This window comes from Sciurus carolinensis, chromosome 13, assembly GCF_902686445.1.
Source record: "Sciurus carolinensis chromosome 13, mSciCar1.2, whole genome shotgun sequence".
Taxonomy (NCBI): Eukaryota; Metazoa; Chordata; class Mammalia; order Rodentia; family Sciuridae; genus Sciurus; species Sciurus carolinensis.
Genome location: NC_062225.1, coordinates 72,787,413 through 72,805,881, shown reverse-complemented (window position 1 = coordinate 72,805,881; position 18,469 = coordinate 72,787,413). Strand labels below are relative to the sequence as shown.

At 42.5% G+C, this 18,469-nt stretch overlaps 1 long non-coding RNA gene and 1 other non-coding gene across 2 annotated transcripts; one reads left to right on the top strand and one right to left on the bottom strand.

Annotated features, from left to right (window-relative positions):
• The first annotated feature begins 3,244 nt into the window (after positions 1–3,244).
• On the top strand, positions 3,245–3,348 carry LOC124963786 (U6 spliceosomal RNA). Its single transcript, XR_007104822.1, has one exon. It is a non-coding gene; the product is annotated as a U6 spliceosomal RNA (small nuclear RNA).
• Positions 3,349–9,803: 6,455 nt separating this feature from the next.
• LOC124963340 (uncharacterized) lies at positions 9,804–18,051 on the bottom strand. Its single transcript, XR_007104712.1, has 3 exons — positions 17,764–18,051; positions 14,190–14,388; positions 9,804–12,049 (listed from the first exon to the last, which is right to left on the bottom strand). It is a non-coding gene; the product is annotated as an uncharacterized LOC124963340 (long non-coding RNA).
• Between the last annotated feature and the right edge of the window lie 418 nt (positions 18,052–18,469).

Genomic DNA, 18,469 nt, shown 5'->3' with positions numbered 1-18,469 from the left:
TTAACACTAGTAGCCATTGGACTTGATTTAAAAGACCTCCACATGTGTCTCAGCTACCTTTTACTAAATAGGAGACTGGGAATAGAACTCAATTTTCTGAGTCTCAATTCTGTCATCTCAAGCAGGGTTAGCAGTGCTTCCTGCTCCTGGAACCTCAGATGTACTTAAGAATCAAATGAGATAACGGAGGTTGATTTACTTTACAGGACTTTATAGATGTTAGTATTCATTATTAAACAAGGGGACACAAGCCAGGCATGGTGGTGCACACCTGTAATCTCAGCAACTCAGGAGAAATTTAAAAGTTTTTAGTTACAGAACTTGGATCTTAACCACAGACCAATTGAAGAAGAATCCCTGAGGAGACCCCTTCTACAAGAACCCCACATAACTGATGTAAAACCCAGGGTGACAAACCTCGAGGGTATTGTTTTTCTGCAGCCAGTTTTTTTCTGGTAAGGGCCAGGTATTTTAGATTTCGTAAGCCATATGATTTGTTGCAGCTACTCAGCTCTGCTCTTGTAGTACACTTGTAAGTAGTGTTAACAATATATGAGTGAGTGTGACTTTTTTCTAGTAAGTGTTTATTTATAAAAACAACTGGCAGACTGGATTTGGCCCACAGGCTATAGTTGGCAGACCCCCCCGGTCTAGACTGACTCATCTTCTGACTCTTCTTATTGTTCAAGATGTTTCTCTATATCTTTTTTAAAAAGTATGCCCCAGTTTGTGCATATTTGGAAGATTTGTATTCAAAATACCAATTATCTCTTCCTGAACTATATGGGTTGCAGTTTATGGTTACCAGAAGTTAAAGTAAGCCAGTCTCCTTTTTTATTTATTTATTTATTTATTTATTTATTTATTTAAATTTATTTTTATTGTAAACAAATGGGATACATGTTGTTTCTGTGTGTACATGGAGTAACAGCATACCCATTTGCATAATCATACGTTTACATAGGATAATGATATTTGATTCATTCTGTTATTTTTTCCTTCCCCCCCACCACTCCCACCCCTCTTTTCCCTCTATACAGTCCCTCCTTCCTCCATTCTTGCCCCCTCCCACCCCCCATTATGTGTCATCATCTGCTTATCAGTGAGATCATTCGTCTTTTGGATTTTTGAGATTGGCCTATCTCACCTAGCATGATATTCTCCAATTTCATCCATTTGCCTGCAAGTGCCATAATTTTATCATTCTTTATGGCTGAGTAATATTCCATTGTATATGTATACCACAGTTTCTTTATCCATTCAACAATTGAAGGACATCTAGGTTGGTTCCACAATCGCCAGTCTCCTTTTTTCAGAAACAAAAGTAAGGTTATTTAGTCATGAGAAAAAAATACTTGGTCACTACAGGAACACAATAGTTACCTGCAAGTGGGGTGTCCCTGCTCAGCTGTCCTGGACAAGAATTCTGAAGCTTGAGTTCTCCAAACTCAAGCTACATGTGGAGAAAGTGTGAAAAAAGGCAAGAGGACTCAGGGGGACCAGTTAGGAGCCAGTGGCAGTAGTCCAGCTGAGAGATTATGATGACTTGAATTCAATGGAGTTCCAGAAGGAAAGAGACACGTGGATCCTAGCAATATTTTTAAAAGTAGAATGACCAAGGTTGAGTGATGTGGTTGTGTAGGGTGAAGGAAAGGAATCTAGGATGATTTCCTAGGTTGCTAACTTCCACATCTGAGTGGATGATGGGTCATTCATTGAAGTTGGGAAACTGAGTAGGGCTAGGGTTAAAGTGGAGGTGGTCATGAATTCAACCCTTTGAGGCACCTAAGTAAAATGTTCAGAGGGCAGTTGGATACATAGGCCTGGATCTCAGAAGAGAGGGCTAATGAACAGTCATGGTTGTCCAACAAATGAACTTCAGCATTGGGGTGGGGAGAGCCAGTAGGATTCATTAAATCTAGGTGACAGACAGGAATTATATAGAGAAACCACCGTCTTAGGCAGCTGATCTTTCTATCTTGGTACAGGGAACAAAATTTTCTCCTGGTTATAGGTACTCATTTGTTGTAGGAAAAAGTGCGTGTATATCATAGTGGACAATGTTTGGGAGAAAAAATGTCAGTATATGTATTTAACATCAAATCAAGCCTCTTGATCCACTTTAAGAATTAGGGGCCTAAAACTTATCTAGAAAGCCAGAACTTTTCTTAACTATTTTTTATTAAAAATTTCCAAAAATAGCTAAGATTTATTTCATGTTCCCAGTGTCAGCACTAGGCTAATTGCTTTGGACGAGTCTCATTTATTCTTCAGAATAGATCACTGAGGTAGGTACTATAATTTCCTTTAGTTATATGGTTGAGGAAACTGAGGCCTCGAGAGTTAAAACTTGTTTGAGGCCACTCAGTAGTCTATGAATTAGATTGAAACCCAGTCTAATATCTGAGTCTGGCTCTTAACCCTCCAATACATTGCTTTAATATTTTTAATATACTTTATTCTATCGAGCAGTTTTAGGTTCACAGCAAAAGTGAACAGAAAGTACAGATCATTCCCATCCACGCTGTGTCCCCCACACATACAGCCTCCCTCACTGTCCCAACCCCCACCAGAGTGCTGCATTTGTCACACTCAAACCTACACGAATATGTTATCACCTAGACTCCATAGTTTATATTAGGGTTCTCTCTTGGTGATGTGCATTCTATGAATTTTTTTAAAAAAAATTTACATATGTTTTTAGATGTTGATAGACCTTTATTTTACTCATTTATTTATATGTGGTGCTGAGAATCAAACCCAGGACCTCACACATGCTAGGCAAGTGCTCTACCACTGAGCTACAACCCCAGCCCCACATTCTATGAATTTTGATAAATGTATAATGACATGTACCCACCATTACAGTACCATACAGAATAGTTTCACTGCCCTAAAAATCCTGCATGCTCCACTTGCTCATCTTTCCCTCCCTTCCCCTTCAACTATTGTCTCATAGTTTTGCCTTTTCCAGACTGTCATATTTGGATATGACCTTAATTTTTAAAAATTCTCTGAATAATTAAACAGACCTCACAGAACATTCTTTAACCCTTTATTAAGAATATTTTTTGGGACTGGGGTTTTGGCTCAGTGTTAAGAGTGTTTGCCTAGCATGCATGAGGCCCTGGGTTCAATCTTCAGCACCACATAAAAATAAAATAAAGGTACTGTGTCCACCTACAACTAAAAAAAAATATTAAAAAAAAGTATTTTCTTTTCTGAAATAATATTTAGAGACAAGGTGCTCACTTCAGCACCACATATACTAAAATTGAAATGATACAGAGATTAGCATGGCCCCTGCACAGGGATGATATGCAAATTTGTGAAGCATTCCATTTTTTGTGATTGAGGCTCTACTCAGGGCCAAGTTCAAGTTCCCTGGCTGCCAGAAGATCCTCATCTCAAAGAAATGGAACTTTACCAAGTTTAATGCTGATGAATTTGAAAACATGGTGGCTGAGAAGCGGCTCATTCCTGATATCTACAAGGTCATATATATCCCCACTTGTGGTCCCCTGGACAAATAGTAGGCCCTGCACTCATGAGGGCTTCCACTGTGTTGTCCTCTTCTTAATCACACCAATAAATCCTGTGTTGTGTCCAAGAAAAAAAAAAATAGAGAAGAAAATATTAAAAGAAGCATAGTCATTTTAAGGATGTTTAGAGAAAAGGAAAGAAATGTAACTTGGGTACAGAAAATTCAAGATATAAAAACCTTATCATTGCCAGGCACGGCGCCATGTGCCTGCAATCCCAGTGACTCCAGAGACCAAGACAGGAGGATCACAAGTTCAGGGTCAACTTCAGTAATTTAGTGAGGCCCTAAGCAACTTAGTGAGACCCTGACTCAGTTTTAAAAAAGGGCTGAGGGTTATGGCTCAATGATATGCACTCATGGGTTCTATCTTCGGTCTCTCAAAAAAAAAAAAAAAAAAAAAAAAAAGCCCCAAAACAGCATCACCATGACATGACCACTGGTAAGGTCTGCTTATTTCAGTGGGCCATTGGAATTTCATTTTGGAAATGGATCACCTCAAGTCCCATCTCCCTATTATAAGCACAGACTTTGTCATTGTATTGTAAAGTAACACCTTTTTATGATTTTTTTTTTTTTTTTTTTTTTTTTTTTTTTTTTTGCGGTGCTGGGGATCAAACCCAGGGCCTTGAGCTTGCAAGGCAAGCACTCTACCAACTGAGCTATCTCCCCAGCCCAAAGTAACACCTTTTCCTAATTCAGAGAGCTGCTATGTGACTTCACCACTTAGTAGCCTCTTGACCATGAGCATGGTGTAAGAATAGGCTGGGGTGATGAGGGATCTCCAGGATCACTCATCATACCACCTTGGTCTGCAGGGGAAGAGGCCAAGGCTCTGAGAAGCTGTGGCTCATGCACAACTGTGGTCCCCACCTACTCTCTCTGAAGACTTAGTATAGCTTGTGCTGGGTTACAGTAGGTTTTCCCTTGCCTGGAAACTGGAGATTAATGTGTGCTATGCCTGTCCCCAAGGATAGTTGAGAGGATCAAATAATGTACATGAAGACATAGAATATCATAATTTGCTATAAGGGGTGTCTTTTCCCTTTGTTCTTTCCCCCACTTTTCCTTATACCTTTCCCTAGGGGTTTGGGGTGATTTTCCCAGTGCCTTCCTCAGCCCTCCCCTCCAGGTATGGATAGGGTTACTGTGGGCATTTGAGGTCTCTTTTGTAGTTGGCTCCTGATCAGAGTACATTTTCAAAGTGTTTTTTAGAGGTATGTTCAAATATATATTCCCTTAAAAGGGTCACTACTCTGACTTTTTGTTCATTTCTTATGTCTAAATTTTGTTTTATTTTTTTGGACACAGAACTCCTCACCAAGTGGAATGACTTTGGGTGACTTCAGGCAGCAGTAGTATCCAATAACAAAAATATAAGAAACCAGTGAAATAGAAAGGCATTGCCAAAACTTTGGGAAGGAAGAAGCAGAGTAAAGAGATATTAGCTCAAGACTCATCTCCTCATCCTGGAATCAAAATACCTTGAGAACAGGGACTATTGCTAGGTTTTTTGCATAGTGTCTGGCACATTCAATTCATATTTGTTGAATGCTTGCTATGAATATTTTCCCTGGAATTGCCCCAATTGTTTAGGAAATATGAAGCCTAGATATCTCCTTGAAGTCTACACCCTTACCCATTCACTGGAACTGAAAGGAGTTAGCTGTTTTTAGAAGTGTGACACAATTCCCAACTGACTTTGAAGCTGTTAGCCACAGTCTGAGGATCTGTTGCTTTACTATTGAAATGCTGCCACCTCCCAGATAGGGTGTGACAAGTGGCCAGCAGCTGTGGATGAATTCCTGAGAGAGGGAACCAGAGGGAAGCCTGCCAGCCCTCTGGCTATCAAAAGCAGGAATCAGTCTTGGGGAGGGTGAGGGCTGAGTTCCCATACAGGATTTGGTCCGACCAGATGCTGGACTGCTGGGAAATGACACAAAACTCTGACCTTTGGTGGTAGGAGGAGGGGTCAGAGGATCAAACTGGTATGGTCTCTTGTTGTTACTGGCTTTTCAAGTCCTGAGAATCCTCACTTGGTGTGGGTATTGAGAACAATTTTCAAGACAATTCCTCTGGTGCCTGAGCAGATTTTGCTCTGCTTTGGGTTTAGACGTTTGGTACACCATATTCCAGGGTGGAACTGAGACTTTAATTCCATCGGAGACCAGAAATCTTTCTCCCCCATAGGACCTGGCATTGATGAGGCAGGTCAGAGGACTCGGCACATGATGAGACAGTAGTTCTCATTAAGGGTAGCTCTGCCTTCATCCCTCAAATCTGTTTTAATTTCTCTATGTAGAGGTTTTACATGTCTTCCTTTGCATTGTCCACTGTCCTAATCCAAGCTCCCCTCACCTCATCTAGATCTCCCTTCCTGGTCTTTACCTTATTATTTTCTTTCACACACTCTTTAATACATCCCTGAGTAGAATGCCATGTTTTGAAATCTAAAGGTTTTCCAGTATCCAAAGGGTGATATCTAATTCCCTTGAGGCTTTAAATTCCCTTATAGAGTTCCTGTAGTTTTTGATCATCATGACCCCATACATGCCCTTGCCCCTCCCTTTATACCACCTGATAGGCTAGCAATAACAGATTGTTTGCCCTAGACACCTTTTGCTTTTTCTTCTGCCTGTATTTTCTATCAAGGCTTGCCCTACCAGCCTTGAACCACAGTTTCCTTGTCTATTAAGTAGAGAAAATAGCACCCCTCCAATAGTATTGTAGAGATTAAATAACTAAAATACCTGTAAAAATTTTAGCCATGCTCAACACAAAATTGATTCCCAAAATGAAGCTGGTATCAGTGTCATTGTGGTCTTCCTTGCTCATGTTTGTTAGGTAAGGTCCTATAGTTTTTTAATAGACTTTATGTAAATACTGTGCTATATTATATAAGGGACTTAAGCATCTGCAGATCTAGGATCTGCAGAGGGTCATGGTCCAAAACCCCATGGATACTGAGATGACTATACTTAGAGATTCATTTATTAGCAGAAAATTGCTAATTTTTATGTCTTTTTCAAAAATTGGAATCAAGCCAGTCACAGTGGCACACACCTTAATCCCTGTGACTAGGGAGACCGAGGCAGGACGATTACAAGTTTGAGGATAGCTTTAGCAACTTAGCAACACCGTGAACAATTTAGCAAGATCCTGTCTCAAAATAAGTAAAAAAAAAAAAAGGACTGCAGATATGACTCAGTGGAAAAGCACCTCTGGGTTCAGTCCTCAGTGTTCCCCCCACCCTGAAAAACAAATGGAACCAATACATTAGTTCTTTCATCTCTCCCCCAGTGATACCCCTTTGTTTTTAGAGCAGAGTTCTAGGTGTACAGCAAAATGGAGTGGAAGGTTCAGAGATTTTCCACATACCAAGCATGTATAAAGACTTGGCCTCCCTATTATCAACACCCACCACCAGAGTGGTACATTTATTATAATTGGTGCACACACTGACACATCATTATCACCTCACATCTATAATTTACATTAGGGTTCACTCTTGGTTTACATTCTATGGGTTTGTACAAATGTTATGCCACATATCCACATTATAATATACAGATAAAGTTTCACTGCCATAAAAAATCTGTTCTTCTATGCCTTCCTCCCCCAGACTCTTCTCATTTTTAAAATGTTCAGCCTTGAGTCTCTTCCTTCAGGAAGCTTCTCTGATCCCCATGCCTCTCTTCCTGCCAGTCCTGTAGCACTTTATTTCTACTTCTGCATAGTCCTTACTCTAATGGCTTCATATCTGTTAATTATGTGTGTTGTTTGTCAGGGTGGCACATGCATGTAATTTCAGCAACTTGAGGCTGAGGCAGGAGGATCACAAGTTCAAAGCCAGCCAGCAGCTTAGTAAGACCCTGTCTCAAAATTTTAAAAAATAAATAAAAGGGTCTGGGAATGTATCTCAGGGGTCAAGTGCCTCTGGGTTTGATCCCCAGTACAGTGTGTGTGTGTGTGTGTGTGTGTGTGTGTGTGTACATGGATTATTTACATTTGTAAGATTTATGAGTTCTTGAGGACAGACCATGTATTTTGTACAACACTCCATGGCACCTAGTAGTTCACAAATAGGTACTCAGTTAACTGTTGTTTTTAATAGCCTGGGGATTGGAGGACAGGTTCTAGTCCTAGTCCTTCCTACTCTTGGATTTTCCTGTCAGAGAAAGGACACATCACAGTTGTTAACTCTTTCCTGGACAATTTAGCAACTATTTTAACAAGATGAATCCAGAGGCCTAGATTCTTGTTCTACTTGAGGCAAGGAACTGTTGCTTCCCATCAAGTAGCTCTGGATTCCAGCATCTGGTTTCACTTGGGTTTTAAGTCCTCTACTGGCCCTGGCAAATCCTGATCTTGAGAGTTGGCTCTGGTCTCCTCAGATCTGCCATTGTCACATATACCCCTTCAGAAGTCCATGTAACCATGGCAGGAAGTGACCATACGAGGGCAGTAAAGACCCGTTACTGTGCAGTCAACTTGCACACGTCTCTGAAAGATGATAGATAAATGTTTGAAAGCAGAAGAAAGAGTAAGAATGAGAAACACAGGATTCCAAGGGAGTCAAGGGAAGCAAGCTGATTCAGCTCAACAGTGTCTTCCTGGGCCCAAGACCTGAAGTAGCAAGGTAACCTGGGACATAATTAAGGTCCAAAGCCTGCTCTCAAAATCTCTTTCCACCCTTTTGTTACTGTGCTCAGTTCCCCTTGAGAAAGTCATTCTTCAGTTATGATGCAGATATTTTGTGGAGGAATTGGAGTGTTATCTAATTATTCCTTATGCTCTGTATTGCAGCTTTATGGTTTACAGAGGATTTTTCATACACAATTTTTTTTTAAATCTGAATCTTGGGCCGGATTTGTAGCTCAGTGGTAGAGCATTTGCCTAGCACATGTGAGACACTGGGTTCTATCCTCAGCACCACATAAAAAATTTAAAAAATAAAATAAAGGTATTGTGTCCATCTACAATTAAAAAATATTTTTAAAAATCTGGATCTCTTGTCAGTTTTGAACAGCAGAAAGAGGAGATATTATCATTGAAGGAAAAGGGGATTAGAAACATGAATTGACTTGCTCAAAGGCACACTGAGTTTGTGGTAAAACCAAGTCTAGATTTGAGTTTCTTTGACTCCAGAGTGTCTACTTATTCCTTTTAGATTTCAGTTGCTCCCGTTTGGAAGCTGAGTTTTGCTTGTTTTGTGATTCTATGATTCTCCCACTAAGCTGCACTCCCACCCCTGTAAGCTGAGTTGTTAAGAGCAAGGACTTGATCCATGAATGGTACCCCTCAATCTTTAGGGCCAGGACTGGGCATGTTACATAAGGTCTGTCCCTCAGGAGTTAGAATCTATGATTTACCTCTTGTCCTCCATGATTCAGTAATTCTGTAACTACAACCCTAACAAAGACAACCCTGGCCTTCACTGATACTACCAGCTGAACATTTCAAACAAGGGCACCCACTTGGCTGGCACCCTGTGAAGATCCATCCTTAGTATGCAGAGATGGTGATGGAGTAGAATGTGTTAAATATATATCAAAACACACACACACACACACACACACACACACAATTGCTTAGAATGAGGTCAACTTTTAAAGTGGGTCTATTTAGGGAAAACATTGAGTAAATAATAAAATGGTGGGATGCAACAAAGAAGAAAGCATGAAGCAGTGTGCCAGTGACAAGTTCAAGGAATTGTGATGGGGTAGGAAGATGTAACAAATAATTCCAAGTCTGACTCTGTCATACTTAAGCCATGTAACCCTGATTAAGCTGCTGACCTTATATGAGCCTGTTTTCTCCTCTGTGAAGCTGATAAAGAATTCCTGACCTCCTTCCCTCAGAATGTGTGAAAGCATGTTGAAGCCTGGAATGTACCAGGCTAATGTCTGGTGCTACTGATATCCTATATCCTTTTTTCATCCAGGTCTTTCCAGGACCTTCTCTCTGCCATCACAGAGTATGCCTCCCACCCAGTCTCCATTTCCTGGAAGCCCCAGGACTGATTCCAGTTCAGTCTGTTGTCTACACCTGGGGTTGCCATTCTGAGGGTGGGGAGGAGGGAAGGGCTAGAGAAATGCTGGAATCAGTCTGGGAACAAGTCCCGGCACTTGTCACTGTTTGCTTTGTCATCCTGATTCAATGACTTCATACTAGGAAGGGAGGAGCAGCAGGAGCTGTTCAGTTCCAGATACCTAAGGAGGCTTCTGACATCTACTGTTTTCCTTGGCACAAAAGAGCAGGCACTGGGCTGTGATTTTTAAGGTCTGAGCTAATCTGGGAAGTGAAGAACAGCATCTCCTGCAGCGGGCCAGACTGCTTCTTGAGAGTTTCTTTGAGCAAAGGGGCAGAGGGCACCAGAGGGGCATCAGAATCTGGGCTGCCCCTGCCCCTTGGAGGGGCTCCAGTACATATGGTCTATTCCCACATTCTCATCGATCTTAATACTCCTGAGTTGAGTGCTAAGAATGGGCATGTTGCCCCATTAGGGAGAAAGAGCCTGGGGCTGGGACAGCTGCCAAATTGGTTCTTAGCTTGGTCCTTATGGGATAGCCAACTAGGGTTCACAAGGCTTCAGTGCCCCAGGAGCACCATCATCCTCATGCACTCGCACACTCAGTGAGTATTTTGAAAGTACTTACTATGTACCAGCCCTGTTGGGGAAACAAGGCAGGCAAAAGGCCAGGCAGAACTTTGGAGTCGCCTTTTTTACCACCAGGATCCCTTTATCCCACCCCATCTGTTACTCTGGGCTTAATTAAGGTTTAAATAATTTTGTTGGCCGGATAATTTTGTTTTATTAATTATTAATTTCCAGGTTTTGGGTAATCAAATATTTACATAACTACAAATAAATGTTTCAGATCAATACAAGCTAATGACTGATATTACTACACTTAGTTAATATCCAGTCAGAAAGCAAAGCAATTTTAACTGTTCTGTTTGTCTTCACTGAACTTGCCAGCTATTTAAAAAAGTAGGTGGCAAGCCAGGCTTAGTGCGGGGGTACATATGTAATCCTACAGGCAGAGGGAACAGAATGATCCAGGTGCTAGTCCCAAAACCTGTCCCAAGATTGATGGGTTGTGTTGGGCTATGTCTTGAGTTCAGTGGCTTTGAACATTCTGTGTATTTTGTACTGGCGATCAAACCCAAAGCTTTGCACATGCTAGGCAAAGGCTCTGCTACTGAACTACATTCCCAGCTCTGAGCTTGATGGTTTAGAAACCAGAGTTTAGAATAGAACTGATGAGGGTGGAGATGAGAACCGGAAATCTTATGGTTAAATGTTCCAGTTTTTCTAATCATCGTCTTGAGAAATGGAGGCAGGAAATCCCATTGAAGTCCCTTTGGTTCTCAAGGGCAGAAGGGGAAAAGAATATAGCAAAGGGTAAACCAAAATTCTGCCCCAGAGCTGGCCTTGAAACCTGTCTCCCATTCTGGCTGCCCCACCCCTTAGTTCCAAGAGCAAACCATTTATTTTCTATGATTTTAAAAAATTGGCTCATCTCAGAAATGTTCCAGCGTCAGAACAGGCTGTGCCATGGCTGAAATAAACCTGCTGAACAAATAAACAAGACAGGCTCTGGCCTGGGGAAAGCACTAGACATGGGCCCCACCAGGTCCAGGGGCTTCAACAAAGCTGTCCTGAGTCTTGGCCTCTGCTTCTTCCCTTTAACAGGAAGGGTGGGTTTTGGGGGGACCCTCTAGCTCTGAGCTCTAGGCAAATTGCGCCGAGGAAAGAACTGTGGACTGCCAGTTCAGAAGGCTCCTTCCTTCCACATCAGAAGGTTAAAGGGCTGGAAGAGGGGGATCTCTTCATGGGCAAACATTGGAACGAGAGCTCAGCCATTCTCTTGTTCATTCATCATACACTTCCTGGGAGTCCAGTCCCTACTAAGTGCTGTGCTGCCCTGTCTCTTGAAGTACATACAAGGAGTTACAAGGTGGGTTAGCAGAAGAGGTGGTTAACAGTTCCTTACGTGCACCTACCTCTTGCCCCCTGTCCCCTGTGCCTTTGTTCCTGCTGTTCCCACTGCCTAGATTGTTGACCCCTCCCTCCCTCCTTCAGTGTCTCAGTTTAAATGTCATTTTCCTGACCGTATTATTTATGGTAGGGTGCCCTACCTCTCCTGTCACTCTCCATCACCCTTCTAGAATTTGCAGCTCTTTGTAAGTATGTCTGCCTGTGTTGTGTGTCATTTATTTTCCATCTTTCTGGATGGAGTATAAGTTACACAAGGGCAAGGATTCCATTGTGTTTATCACTGCTGGACTCTTAGCAACATACATTTATAGAGTACACGAACAAGTTCTTGGCAGGTACCATATTTTTTACATAGATTACTTCATTTAGTCCTCTTAACCCCAAGAGAGAAGCATTCTTTTATCTTCATCAGAGGGAGGAGAAAGAAGTCTGAATGGATCTTGCAGTTGGGAGATTGGGTTCAAACCTCCTCTTCAAGTTGGGGCCGTTTCTGCTTCACCACACTGCAGGGACAGATGACACAAGGCTCTGTACATGGCATCACAGCTCTATTTTTTTTTTTTTTCTTTTGAAAAAAATTTTCAAACCCAGGGGCGCTTTATCACTGAGCCACATCCTCCCACTTTTTTTTTCCTGAGACAGGTTCTCACTAAGTTGCTTAGGACCTTGCTAAATTTTACTGTTGCTGGCCTCAAACTTGAAATCCTCCTGCCTCAGCCTCTCAAATTGCTGGGATTACAGCCATGTGCCACCATGCCTAGCTTATTTTGACATCATTTTAATTTGCCTAAAAGCTGCAAGTCCAGTACAAAGAACTCCTATGTATTCTCCACTCAGGTTCACTAAATGTTAACATTTTGCTACATTTGTTTTAATATTATTTTTCTGAGTGTGTATATACATATTTATACTTTTCTTTCTTTATACCCACTTGAGAGTAAGTTGCAGACATAACACCTCTTTGTCCTTAACTATTTCAAGTGTGAATTTCTCAAGAACATAGATACTTTTTTTTTTCTTTCTTTCTTTTTTTCTTTTTTTTTTTTTTTTTGGAGTGTTTTATGGCAAAAATTTATTTTAAGTTAAAGACCTGAAGAACAAATATTTACATTTAATAATAATCAAAAGAGAAAGATAAACAGTTAACTTAAGGTGCTGTATATGAAACATTTTCCACAAATGATAACCATAGCCTTAGCTCAGTAACCGAAAACTTTGTATAAATTAAATTTTTGCCTTCTTAACCACACTTGAAAGGTATAAAGGACTCAAGTTAAAGAAACTCAAGAGAGGACACTCTTATACACAATCTTTCTTCGATGAAAACACACACCTATGTAAACTAGGTATACTGGAATTTCTTAAAATGAATCACTTGCACAGAAACAAGTTGCCTTCTCTCACTCTGAGTCTCTTTGCTGAGACTGAGCTTCAGGCTTATTTTAGTGTGCAAATACAGGTCGTATAAGAAAGAAAATCATTTTTTGGATACTTTCTTACATAAATTAGGGAACTTAACATGGATATAATGCTAATGGATTTAATATATGATCCATAGTAAAGTTTATCCAATTCTCCAATAACACTGTTAACAGAAATGTTCTTTTTTTCTGGTCTGTGATCCAATCCAGGTCACACATTCCATTTAGTTTCATATCCCTTGAGTTTTTAGCATAGAACAGTTAGTTCTTCAGCCTTTGTCTTGCATGACTTCGATATTTTTCATGAGTACAGGCCAGTTATTTTGTATTGTGCTCCTGGGTCTGGATTAGTCTGACGTGGGCTCACAGTTGGACTCATGTTAGCCATTTGCTGGCAGGAATCCCACAGAACCGATGTTGTGTTTTTAGTGCATCATATCAAGATGCACTGAAATCTCTGTCTCTGGATTGCTGATACTAACTTTGATCACTTGGTTTAGGTGTCTGCCAGGAAAAGTTACTATTCTTTCATCTTGTAATTAATAAGTAATTGGGTGAAGGATCATTTAAAACTGTGAATATCCTTTCCTCATCTAACTTTTACATCCATTGATGATTATTGATTGAATCAATTATTAGTATGATAGTTGCAAAACAGGTCTTGGTTCTTATTTTAAGGCTGGTGTCTATTCCAAGATGATAGGGTGGAGTAGAATGGAGGAAAAAGCAAGAGATCTAATTCTGAAAACAACTGGTTTCTCAAATGTCTACTGAAGTAGGAAGGGACTGATATTAACTGTCTGACCTTACTAAGTAAAAAGTTATGGGATTTTTCATGATACAAGATGTTCATTACTAGCTGGGTGCTGTGGTACACACCTGTAATTCCAGTGACTTGGAGGCTGAGGCAGGAAGATCACAAGTTCAAAGCCAGCCTCGGCCACCTGATGTGACTCTAAGCAACTTAGCAAGACCCTCTTTCAAAATAAAAAATAAAAAGGACTAGGGATGTAGCTCAGTGGTAAAGTGCCCTGGTAACTCTCCCCCCTCCAAAAAAGAAAACAGTTCATTCCTAATGGAATAATGATTTCCATTTTCCCAGTGCATAATAACTCCCACACCCCACACCATGTAGCATTCATTATTTGACTTAGTACTCACAACAACTCTATGAGACTTATATTCTTGCCTCTGATTTATAGACAGGAAACTTAAAACTCACTCAGAAAGGTAAAGTCAGTTTGTCTAAAGCCACAGGGCTAGGAAGTGGAGGAGTCTAGATTCAAACCAAGATCTGTTGGGGTCCAAAGCCTTTGCCTTTTTCCCCAGGAAGGAGTCCTTGTTGTATCATGGTAGTCAGCTTCCACACGTTCCAGGCAATGCCACATTCCAACTGTTTTCCAGCTTAAGAGGGAACCATGCTGCAAAAGTGAATGTTAAAGCTCAGGGTCTGAGGCCTGCCAAGAGGCATCAGCCAGGTGACTCCTGATTTACAGACATCACTGCTCTCTGAGTAGCCCCATGGCTGGAGTGGCCTAAGAGGACTTCCTACCCATTCAGCTGTGATCCCCAGCAGCCCAGGTGGCAGAGCCATCCCCAGACATTGACTCATCAGTTCCCCTTGCTGGGTACTGCTGCATCCCCTGTGCTTAGAAAGGCAGGAAGCTGAACTCTGGTATTTTAGAAAGTCTTTTAACAATAACCTTGATTGAGGGGATTTTCCAGTTAACCCTGGAGAATTTCATTTAACCAAAAGCTTATTGTATTCTTGTTCTTTGAAATGTGGTAACCCATATTCACTGCATGTTTATGACAATCAACCAGACAATTCAACCAAAAAGGATCCCCACCCCCTTAGGATCAGCCATAGAACCATAGAATTACCAAATTAAAAGAGCTTTGGGCTTCATTTAATAGGTCCCTTCATGGTATAGATGGGGAAACTAAGGCCCAGAGAGGGGATATAACTTATTCAAGTTTACATAGCTCATTATTGGCACAACCAGAACTAGAAACTCCCAGTTCAAAGTGCTTTCTGCCACATCAACAAAGTTTAAAATCATGGTTTCCTGCAGGATGAATTTAGACTGCAGCGTGTTTTGTTTGGGTGTCATCGTATTTTAGATATTGGGAGATTTCATGTAAAAATCCAAAATTGGTGAATTTTTGTTTGTTTTGTTTTAAAAGTAGGAAATCTGGCCACACTGGGCCTGATGACAGTGAAGCTGCTCATACCCCCTCTAGACTGGGACCCATAATCTAGAAGCCACTTCCTACCACTCCCTGGCATTGTGCACCTGATCTGCTTATCCATTTCATGACCTGCCTGACCTACTAGGCAATGGAATTTGGCTTCTGCACTTTCTGGTGAAGGGTGCTCCTTGGTTTAAAAAAAAAAAAAAAAAGAGAGAGAGAAGAGGGCTAAAGTGAGTCAGATTGAAAAACAAGGAAGATAATGAGAAATAAGTCCTTGATGTATAAGTGAATCTATGTAAAAGGATGGAAAGGCTGTGGGCAGAAAAAAACAGGGAGCTACTGTACCCATCAGAGCTGAGGGTTAAAGTCAGATGAATAGAAATAGGAAAGGGAAGGAAAAGATGGATGCCAGAAATCCCAACAGAGGTATGGACAGGATTTGGTGTCTGCATGCAGGTGAGAGGGAAAGAGAAGAATCAAAGTTGATGGAACCTTTGAGTTGGATGACCAGAGGTTTGGTCATGGCCCAAAGAGAAAAGGGAAGCCAGGAGGGAAAACTGGTTCAGGGAAGATAAGAAACTCATTTTTCGGTATGTATTGTTGGAGATGACAACAGGGCTTACATTTAGAGTTGTCCAATGGGCAGCTGAATTTGGAACTGGCAGTTGAGAGATCAGAGCAGATAACCTAGAGGAACAGCTGAGCACACCAAAGTCAATGTGATCCCTCTCCCGAAAGGCAGAAGGTTGAGAACAGGGAACTCAGTGCAGCATGATGAATACTGGGAAGTAGCCACCATGTTAAAAAAATCACCGAAGAGCAAGAGGAGCCCAGCAACAGATAAGGAACAATCAGTGAGGCAGGCAGAGATTGAAGTTGGGGATCACAGTAGAGACATCTTATATAAGACAGAGATAAAGAACTGGAACCATAACCAGAGGTGTCCTAGAGAAAATGGAGGATCTAATGAAGATGGGAGGGAGGTGTGTTTATAGGAGTCATTGGGGCAGTGAAGTGGCCCCCTTTTAACACGTGTGGAAAAATGTGGGATCCTGAATCAAGATCAAATAGATTCTTACATTAACTACTTTCTATTTGTCTGGGAATGGGCTCCTGACTTCTCACTCATTATTGCAGAGATAGCTCATCTCATATCATTTCCTTAGTTTGGGCTCAGTTTATCAGTTTTAGTTCATTGGACTATGAATCAAAATGCTTTATACTGGGTCCTTTGTAAACCACAGAAATTTGTTTCTCAGAGTTCTGGAGGCTGGGAAATCCAAGATCTTAAGCCACCAGCAGATCTGGTGTCTGGTGAGTTGCCACCCCCCATAGATGGTACCTATGTGTCCTCACATGCAAAAAGGGCAAACAGATTCCTTCAAGCCTTTTTTTAAGGGCACTAATCCCATTCACAAAGATGTAACACTTCTGACCTAATCACCTTCCAAAGTTCCCTGCCTCTTAGTACTATGGGGGTAGGAATTAGGTTTTAATATGTGAACTTGGCAGTGGGGAGGTGGGTAGGAGTTGAGGGAGGACACCCTCATTCAGACCACAGGAGTTTGAATTAAAACACACCACACACACACACACACACACACACACACACACACACACGATGCAGCCCATTCCAAGGGGCAACAGACAAGGATGTGTAATTTAAAAGAAGCAGACTAGGCCCCCTCCCTTGACAGAGGACAATTGAAAGATGCCTCCCCTTGCACTGAATCATTTAGTCATGTGATAAAGCTTTATTATTAGAATTCCCATTGTGCCAATGCAGTGGAAGTTCTGAGAGGTCAAGATAGGTGTTAAATTTGAACCCAAGTCTCCTGGGATCCAAATGTAGGGTCCTTTTCATTACCAGATACCAGCTGGACCCTGGCAGCAAACTAGAATGGAGACCTGGACATGCCACTACATGTTTACAATGTAACCTCCCACTTGGATGTGAAATGCTTGCACATACAAATACATCTTTAAAAACACACATTGATTATAATGAGGGAGATTAGAGGGGAGGGGAGAGAAAGATGAGAGTGATGAGTCTGGATGGATACAATTCCTCTTGTATAGGAATTTCTATACAAGAGGAGACAGATGTATGCAATACCTGGGACTCTGAGCTGCGGCTTTTAACCTGGAGCCCTCAGACCCCCAGGGTTGGATGGTCCAACTTCAGGGGTTGCACCCGAAATTACAAGTAACATTGTGATGGCTCTGTGTGCATGTGGATTTGCTGTGGTCATTTTCTGGGGACAGAATGCATAACCATCAGATTTTCAAAAGGGCCCTTGTCCCAAATTGCTGAGAACCACTGACGTGGAAGCATGTACATGTAGCTTCCTGCATTCAGGACACAATGGCACAGTTTTTCTCGGTGCCTGTCATTTTTTCTAAATTCTCGCCTAGAAATCTATAATAGCTAGACTTTCTACCCGGGGGAAAATCCCTCCTCCTGGAAGCCTATTTTTAGGCAGGCCTGGCCGAGTGACTCCCTGCAGTCGCAGGGGTGCCGCGGGCCGGAGGGAGCCCGCGCCCCGGGAAGGAGCAGCGGCGCGGGAGGGGGCCGCGGGCGAGCGGATGTCACGGCTTACCTCAGAGCCCGAATTAGAAGGCTGAAAAAATCACAGCAGGAAATAATGTGGTGCCTAAAATAGCAGCATCAACTGGGAGAGAGGCCGGGGAGTAGGTGGCATTTGAGGCTCCTGCCGAGTACCCCCAGCGGCTGCCTGACGAGCCAGCGCCCCGGAGGCGTGAGACTGTCACCGGGCCAGAGGAGGCCGCCAAGGCCCAGCCGTGCGTTTATTGCTGCCGGAGGAGGGGCTTGTCACAGGCACAGTCGGGGCAGGTGCCTGCCGGTCTCCCCCACCTCCGCAGCCTCCCTACGGTCCTCCCTCCCTCCTCCCCTCCCTCCCACCGGCCTCCTCTTCCCCTCCCCCACACCCCCCTGCCTCCTTCCTCCCGCCACCTTCCCCTTCTGCCCCTTCCTCCCTCCTCAGCCTCCCACGATTTCCTCCTCCCCACACCAACCCCCTCCCTTTCTTCCTGGGCCAGCCTCGGCCCCATCTGCATAGGCTGCCCGAGGCCCCTGGTGTACCGTAGGCAATGAAAGGTCACTGAGCAGCTGTAACACCAAGGTCAGCCTCCTCTCCTGACTTCAGTAACCCCTCCCTCGTCCTGCCCTCAGCGTCCTTGCCACCTCTTTGGGAGGGTCAGTATTCCTTCCCTGGGCTCCTGACTCAGGAGGGCTGAGAGAAAGCCCAAACTTTGCCTGCCGATCTGGGCTGGCCACAGGATAGT